This window comes from Xyrauchen texanus, chromosome 45, assembly GCF_025860055.1.
Source record: "Xyrauchen texanus isolate HMW12.3.18 chromosome 45, RBS_HiC_50CHRs, whole genome shotgun sequence".
Classification (NCBI taxonomy): Eukaryota; Metazoa; Chordata; class Actinopteri; order Cypriniformes; family Catostomidae; genus Xyrauchen; species Xyrauchen texanus.
In genome coordinates this window covers 22,674,400-22,683,370 of record NC_068320.1, presented here as the reverse complement: position 1 = coordinate 22,683,370, position 8,971 = coordinate 22,674,400, and the positions used below count along the sequence as shown (strand labels likewise).

Here is an 8,971-nt window from a genome sequence, read left to right as displayed (position 1 = left end):
GCAAAGGATGATCACTCAAATAACACAAATACAATCAAATTCCTTTTGGCAAAGGATTGCAAATAACTACAATCGTTTGCCTGAATGTTTTGGGGTTGTCAGGTGTGAATTTCACCTAATGAAATAAGTTGAGTAATGTTGAGTTTGGTTGAGTTTCAGTTTATTTTAAAACAGTCAAAAAAAATCTAATAATAATAATAATAATAATTTTCTGTTGCTCTTTTGTTGGAGCATTCTTCCACATTGCTCAGCTCCACATGTTTTTATGGTTTATCCTCCATGAAAGCCTTGCAGGTAACATAACCAGATCTGAACAATACCCAAAACTTCTAATGACTTTATTGTTTAACTAGCAGGTGGACATGGTGTCACGTGGGGTCGCAGTACGCCAAAAAATAATAACATCCACCTCCGCTCAAGTGCCTCCCCGCATTCTAATAAGCTAGTCCCCCCAAAAAACTCGGGCCGATACATGGCAATGTATTGAATCGTAACGCAATAAACAAGCCGCCGCTTCGCATTGCGCTTCATGCACGCGCGTTCAAACAGGAGTCTGTGTTACTCTCGCGCGTGTTTTTTTTACTGTTGCATCGGTAATAACAGCACCACACTGACTTGAAGACAGCAGCAGGCAGACAAACGCGTTTTGCATCTCCGAGCGGAGGAATATCAACAGAGTTGATTTACTGTAAGACTTGTTGTTCTGTTTTTAAAGCGGGGTTGTTTTTACGATTGACTCGTAAACACGTAAACACGTGCGCGCGCGTCCCTCGCAAAGGAGATACAATCACGTGTTTTGGTGAGTTTTCCACATGTTTGTGTCTTCAATATTCACAGCCTTTGAGTTTCACTTTACTTACGAGTTATTGTTAGGTTGTTTTAGTGATAGTTTGGTGGGTCTGTGTTTTGTTTTGACACTATTTGTGTTGTTGAGAGTTTTTGTGTCAGTCAGAATTCAAACAGCGAAGTAGTGTGTTACATCTTTATAGTCAATAAAAAGTCAGTGACACCAAGTGTATTATTGTATTTGAAGTCTTTAGACGCGTATTTACTTTGTTTTGTTCGTTTATTATTATTACTCATTTTTATTTTTGTAAGTCTCTTCGAAATATAAATATGCATTTGTTCTACTAGCCTATGTTACACTAATTATACAAATGCTTAATAAAAAAAAAAAAAACAGCAGTTTTTATGCATAAGATAATTAATTTAGTTCCGTGATACAGTGATAACGTGTGTAAAAAGTGCTTTAAAATGTGCTTTTACAAAAAATTATTATTACTTAATAAAAACTTTTTTTTAGGGTTGCCTGTTAATAAACTCTTTGCAAATGGACTGGTCAAAATGTCATTAAAAGTCTATAAAGGACCTCTATCATTTTTGTTTTTCTTTAGCAAATTATTTATTTGGTTTAATTTACAGCTTAGATTATCTGTTTTAGCTGTGTGATTTTGAATAAAATGCAGTAATATGTCATATTTTGATCAACAAAAAGTATAAAACTAAAATAAATTATTTATATATATAACAATTATTATCATGATAATTATTATTAGGTTTAACATTAATCTTACCGTGGTTGCTTGCTCCATTTCCATAATCCAGTGTGAATTCTTCATTGCTTTAGTTCTGCTCATATGAGAGCAGTGTGTGTTAGGGCTCTTCGACTCCGGGTAAGTCATACTAAGACTGATGTATTACAGTGTTAATGGACAGAACTCCTCTTAGACAAAGGCTTATTTAATGCCAGTGCTGTCTCAGTGGGTTATCAGGATCTGGGACTAAATCAATAGGGTAGGCGATTTAAAAAAAAAAAAAAAATTTTTTAAACATGGTGTACAGTAGTATAGTATTACAGCTCCAGCCGTTGCTCTGATTATGTCTACAGTTTTCACCTTCTTGTGTGGGTTGCAGAAGAGCTAAAGTTTTCACCCTGGCATCTGTGCAGGTGAAGTACAGGTGTGTGTCACTCGATGCTATGTTGATTCAGAGACCGTAACAGCAGTAGTAAAATTTCGCCGTACACACATACACCTCCAGAGCTCCAGACGTACTCTGTAATGTCAAGCCCAGCCCTTTGTTAGCCCCACGCAGGTCTTCCCAGGTGATTTTAATTAGCACTGTTTCAATGAGCAGATTTTGGAGTGTGATGTTTCACGTACAACGTTCAAATGACAGTTGACCTGTGACGGGAAAAGGGGGGCCCAAACTTGAATTACCCCTGTGTTTTTGCAGGCACTGCCTGATTACTGCATTCATTATTGGCTGGCGTGTGTGAGTGTGCATGCACTGCTTTGCGTTTAATAGGGAAAAAAATTTAAAATATGTCATTTCAGGATTAAAGTGTTTGTGTTGAGTAAAATAAAAATAATTTGTCTAAGTTGAGCTGCCACGGTGAGTTGACTAGTTATAAGTTATGCTTTTGTCTCTGTCAATTTTCCTTTTAAGGGTAAGTTGTAGTCTTTTTGGTTTCGTGTATAAAATCAGACGTTTATATTTCATATGCTTCGTTTGGCAGATCAGTCACAGTTGAAAGAAAATGCCCCACTCTCTGAACTCAAATACAATACTTTGTGTGCCAACCATGGTGGCACCAATGTTTTTCAGATGACCTGACCTCTTTTGTCATACAGTTTTTGGGATAAAAAAAGCCCAGAAAAACAAAGGTTGATGCTCGTTCACATTAGTACGCTTACCCTGTGTATGTTTTAATATATACACTTCTAAAAAGCATCATAAAACTCTTAATTGCAATTAAGCTGGAAAAAGCCTTCCGTTTGTAACCATGTTAACTTCACAGAAATGTTTCCATGACAACCTCCTTGCATGTTAAGGCAACCAGAGGTGATCAAGCCCCCTTTCCCCTCCTCTCGCAAGAGTGGAATTTGTGTTGACAGTTTTGGCCTTTAATGCCACTTTGGTGCCGAGTGAAAGTATTTGTTTACTGGGATCATATGCTGCTAACTGTCAGCTTGACTTCTTCAGATAAAAGGCAGTATTACATGCTTAAGAGGTTCTTATACACTGTAATTATCCACATCATCCTAATGACGTTTGGTGTGCTTCAGTAACTAAGAAGCTGAGTGCAGAGGCTTTTTGTGCGCTGCGCTCTTGGTCACCTTTTGGCCTGACTCTGGCTGCTGATTTTAAAAGAAATGCTGATTTCTTGCTGGAGAAAAAGCTGTTGACATTTATTGTGTTTTGCAGTAAATAATTAAAATGTTTAATGCACTGAAAAAAGACTGGCCAAGGGTACCGATCCTTCTTAAGGATGCTAAATCACTTTATTTATGGTTTTGGATGTGAGAAGTTGAGAATGCATTTCTCATAAAAAATCCTAGAAATGAATGCTTCAACAGAATTCTCAACTTTAGGCTTTTGATTGTGGCACTTGTTAACTGAAATTATATCACATGACCTTTGTGGAAATGTGTGAGAATCACTCAAAAGCAACTTGTCTTATGATATTAAATGCAAGTGATTCCTATATCTACAGGTGTCTGAGTGTGTCTGATGAAATGGCGATATTCTGAATAATTCCATTTAATGATCGGAAACGAGACCTGCTTAAAATTAAGAAAATAAACACTTTTTTTGACACAATAATGACTCAGAATTCTCAGTTTTACAAAAAACAGTCATTTGAAAACAGAAAATGTTTACTATCAGAATAATTATTAAAATCGTTGCTTTCGGAACTGAAATTTTTGAAAATGGAGAACTTCCATTTATGTTATAAACCAGGCCAATTAATAATAATAATTATATATATATTAGTGCTGAGAAATTTATAGTTTTTATAGTTTTAATAAAGCAATTAATGCAGTATCTGTTTTTTTAATTATTATAATTTTTTACTCTCTGAAACTTCACTGAAGTTTTCCCCACTTCCTGTGGCCAAAATTGAAATTTCCAGGAGGTACATGCTCGACTCGACTGCACATCCTAGCACAGAAACTGATTGTGTGGAGCAGTGCACGCTTATTATGCGCAACGCATGTCCCAGGCATAATAAACACAGGAGCGGATTTACTGTACGGAAAATGGAGACCTGATCCACAAGTGCATATCTCTTCGCATCGCACGAAAACACTCTCACTGTCATCTGAACCAGTGTCAAAAACAATACTGGGTGAAAGAAGTCCCAGTGTGTGTGCGATAAAGACTAAATGGCAGTCAGAGAAAATAATAGTTTTGAGATTTTAAACTTCAGCAAATGAAACTTCAGCATTCAAGTTGTTTTATATCTGTATGAATAGTGTCTAAAAACCCATTTGCATTGTACACTTATGTTTATCTTGCTAATGAAGCTTAATATAAATTGAATCTGCCCATTTGATCCTATTATTCAAAAAGTAAACTGGAAAATGCCAGATGAGTTTGCCCAACTTTTTATTACAGTATGTCCACTGAATTTGTGATATGTGTACATATACTAGTATCAAAGATTTTATACCTGTAAAAACTTGTCGAATTAACTCTATCTGCAAAAAAATAAATAAATAAAAAAATTAGCATTTTAACATGTATATATTTAAATAATTAAAATAAAAGATTACTAACCAATTTCTTGAACGTTCTTTGAGCATAACGTAAATATATTTATGGTTATATTTTAATGTTTGTTGTAATGTACCATGTACCACACTTAATCTCGATTAATCAGAGAAAACACAATTATTTCCTTCTATCAATTAGATTGACATTTTTTTATTGATTCACAGCCCTAATAAATATATATATATATATATATATATATATATATATATATATATATATATATATATATAATTACACACACACACACACACACACACACACACACACACACACACACACACACACACACACACTAACTGAGCACTTTATTAGGAACACTATGGCCCTAATAAAGTGCCCAACGTGTTCTTCTGCTTTTTTTTTAGCCCATTCAACCCTTGGTTCGACATGTTGTGCATTCTGAGATGCTATTCTGCTCACTACAATTGTACAGAGTGGTTATCTGAGTTACCATGGACATTGTTTTTGGCATCATTCTGAGTAAATTCTAGAGACTGTTGTACATGGAAATCCCAGGAGATCAGCAGTTACGGAAATACTCAAACAAGCCTGTCTGGCACCAACAGTCATGCCACGGTCAAAATTATGAGGTCACATTTTTCCCCCTATTCTGATGGTTGATGTGAACATTATCTGAAGCTCCTGACCAGCAAATGCATGATTTTATGCCCTGCACTGCTGCCACATGATTGGCTAATTAGATAATAGCATAAATAAGTGGATGTACAGGTGTTCATTATAAAGTTCTCAGTGAGTGTTTGTATATAATTTAATGAATCGCCTTGAATTTTGTATAATTTTTTTGAGCGTTTGTCTCACATCATTTCTGTTGTCTTTTTTTTTTATTCTGTATTGTAATAAGAATGCATGACTTTGTCTTGTTGGGTAAAGGCACAGATTCTCAACACTGTAGCGCTGTTTAAAGGGAGATTTTCAGCCGCTGGTCCAGCTCGAACCCTAGAGTCACTGGGGGTGTGGAGAGGTGACATTTGTAGTAAACGGCAAGGTCAACACTGCTCAGACCAATCTTGCCTGCAGTCCGTCTGAACCATAAGCAATGAGCCACAGGACGAGAGGAAGTAGAGAGATGGACTCATTGTCTATGTGGTGCTGATTGGTTTAGTTCTGCTCTAATTAAAAGGTTGCTTTTGCAGTATTTGTCAGAGCTCTGTTTATTAAAATGATTTGGCCAATTAAATAATAATCCTTCAACAGAGAAAGTTATTGAAAGTGATAGTTAACTGAAAAATGTAAATTCTGTCATCATTTACTTCCTCTCATGTTGTTCCAAACCTGAATGACTTTCTTTCTTCTGTGGAACACAAAAGGAGATGTTAGGAAATATGTTAGTCTCCAAATCCATCACCATTTACTCTCACTCTTTTTTTTTAAACTCTCATTTACTTCTTTTTTCAAACGATGGAAGTGAATGGTGTCATTCTGCCTAACATCATCTTTTGTGCTCCACTGAAATATTTATGGATTTTAATTTTTGGGTGAACTGTCCCTTTAAGATATTCATGATTGAAAAAACTAAGAAACCTTCAAATATTCTTTATGAAAAAACAGGACGGGAGTAAAACAGTGATGCTGTCTGTACAGTATAATCCACAAACACTGACCTTCTAACTGGAATCTCTGAGGACAATTCTGTTAGCAAGGGAAAAAATCTGTTTATTTGAAACGCATTGTAAAAAACAGGATTTGTGACAGTAACGTCTCTTGACAGGTGAATTAGGCTGCAGAAAGAGCATCGGGCCTGAGGCAGCGGGCATATGGTGCTGCCTTCTGCTGGCATTGCTTTAGAACAAGTTGCAACACTGTGACAGGGTCACGACGGGCTCAGGTTTGTTCCTCCTGCCCTGCTCTAAATAATAACAGGGCGAAAAAACAGGCAAATTAATGCCCCCTTTGTCTTTGACCAGGGCGGAGCAAATATTTTTAGTTTGACTTTTTGGCCTGAATTGTTTTCTAGTGTTCTCTTCTAGTGTTTGACCTTCATGTTTGTCTATTGTTTAATGTTATCGTTCGTTTTCATAGCTGACTCTTTCTTATCTATATTTACAATAAAAGTACCATAGTGTTACCATGATTTTTGGGTGGCATATTCTGACATGGTACAATGATAATACCGTGGCATTCTTTTTAAGTACCTTGAAGTACTTTATGATAAATATGATGATGTATGCATATAATAATCAATCAGTGCAATGGTAAACAGCATGTCATAGTACTATATGGTTTGAAATACTATGGTATTACATCACTGAACAGCCGTAATACTATGTTTTTTTAACATGTACCTTTATAGTACCATGTTTCTTGAAATGTACTTCAGTAATAGCCTGGAATGCTCTGGCGTATGAGAATCAATCAGTACTGAGGTATCATAGTAAACGTGGTATTGCTGTCTAATACTGTCACTGTACCAAGGTAATACCATGTTTTTGTGTCATTTACTATGGTAATATCATGGTATTCTTTGAAGTACTTTAGATTACAATTAAAATATCATGGTATATGTGTTTAATAATCAGTCTGTACCATGGTAACATTGTAAATATGGTATTTCTGTCTTAATACGATCACTGTACCTACCACATAAAAATGGTTATATGGTAAAAATACCACGATATTCTCGAAAGTACCTTGAATACCATGTAAATATAATTTGTAAGTACCATGGGATATGCATATGATCATATGCATATGATAGTCATTCAGTACCACAGTACATATCGCAGTACTATGATATTGTCGTTTGATACAATTACCATACCATAATATTACTAGAGTAAAATGTTTTGGAAAGAGTAAATACAGAAAATTGTGATTTTATTTATGCTATTAATATTTTTATTATTGATCTGCAGGAAACCGATGGAGTGCGTACTCCAGGTAGGGAATGAGGTTTTGCCCCAAGTGAAGGAGTTCAAGTACCTCGGGGTCTTGTTCACGAGTGAGGGGACAATGGAGCGGGAGGTTGGCCGGAGAGTCGGGGCAGCAGGGGCGGTATTGCACTCGCTTTATCGCACCGTTGTCACGAAAAGAGAGCTGAGCCGAAAGGCAAAGCTCTCGATCTACCGGTCAATTTTGGTTTCTACCCTCACCTATGGTCATGAAGGTTGGGTCATGACCGAAAGAACTAGGTCGCAAGTACAAGCGGCCGAAATGGGCTTCCTCAGAAGGGTGGTGGGCTTCTCCCTTAGAGATAGGGTGAGGAGCTCAGTCATCCGTGAGGAGCTCGGAGTAGAGCCGCTGCTCCTTTGCGTTGAAAGGAGTCAGTTGAGGTGGTTTGGGCATCTGGTAAGGATGCCCCCTGGCCGCCTCCCTAGGGAGGTGTTTCAGGCACATCCAGCTGGGAGGAGGCCTCGGGGAAGACCCAGGACTAGGTGGAGAGATTACATCTCCACACTGGCCTGGGAACGCCTCGGGGTCGCCCAGTCAGAGCTGGTTAATGTGGCTCGGGATAGGGAAGTTTGGGGCCCCCTGCTGGTGCAGCTGCCCCCGCGACCCGACTTCGGATAAGCGGTTGAAGATGGATGGATGGATGGATGGATGGATTATTGATCTTACGTCTTTAGCTAATATATTTATCTCAACAACTTGCTGATTATGCCACAACACAATTTAATATTGTATATAATTAATGAACATCATTCATTAAGACTGCTCTTATTATAAATATATAAAAAACCTCAACCCAATCATCCTTTCAGAAAAGTAGTAACTCTGACTTTATGAAGAGACAATGTAGAGTATGCATTCAGCAGCCTGCAGAAATGTGTGTGTGTGTGTGTGTGTGTGTGTGTGTGTGTGTGTGTGTGTGTGTGTGTGTGTGTGTGTGTGTGTGTGTGTGTGTGTGTTTAGCGCAGAAGCCATTGTTTTGTTTGGTGCTCAGGGATGTCTTTAGATGGCCTGTGTTGCAGGCACTGCAGAGGGTTAATTATACTCACTCTGCCTCTCTCTGGATCACAGGCTTTTGTCTTTGATAGGGCCACTTACAGCATATGGCTGCAGCAATACAATAGTTTATTTTTATGATATTTGATGAGTGGTTTTTAATTTAGATTGTCACTTCTGGCAACCAGCAAGGCAGATGGTGTAGATTTGAATGCCCATCAGAGCCTAAAACTCCCTCCAGGCAGCTGTTGCTAATAAACTTTTTTTCCCCCATGTTTTTTTCCCATTTTCCCCTACGCAACACGTTTTAGGTCAAGAGGAGTCAAACCTGTTTCAACACCTGTTTCTGCATATGTAAATCTGTTGTTTTGTCATTTCATTAAACAAGAAAAAAAGGCAACCGTCCCTTGTGGTTGCAAATGCAACTGGCATCCAGCCCACTTGGCAGGGTGAAGACAGCGAGAGAAAAGGAGGGGAGGAGAGGGGGAAGATGTGGAAAAGACAACTG

The 8,971-nt window shown here is 37.7% G+C and overlaps 1 protein-coding gene across 3 annotated transcripts in view; it reads left to right on the top strand.

Moving 5' to 3' along the window:
- The first annotated feature begins 471 nt into the window (after positions 1–471).
- LOC127637527 (forkhead box protein P2-like) overlaps positions 472–8,971 on the top strand; it is a 128,297-nt gene continuing 119,797 nt past the window's right edge. For all 3 annotated transcript variants that reach the window (XM_052118621.1, XM_052118620.1, XM_052118619.1), the window contains exon 1: positions 472–799. The gene's annotated coding sequence lies outside the window, so the exon portion shown is untranslated. The remainder of the gene's footprint in view (positions 800–8,971) is intronic.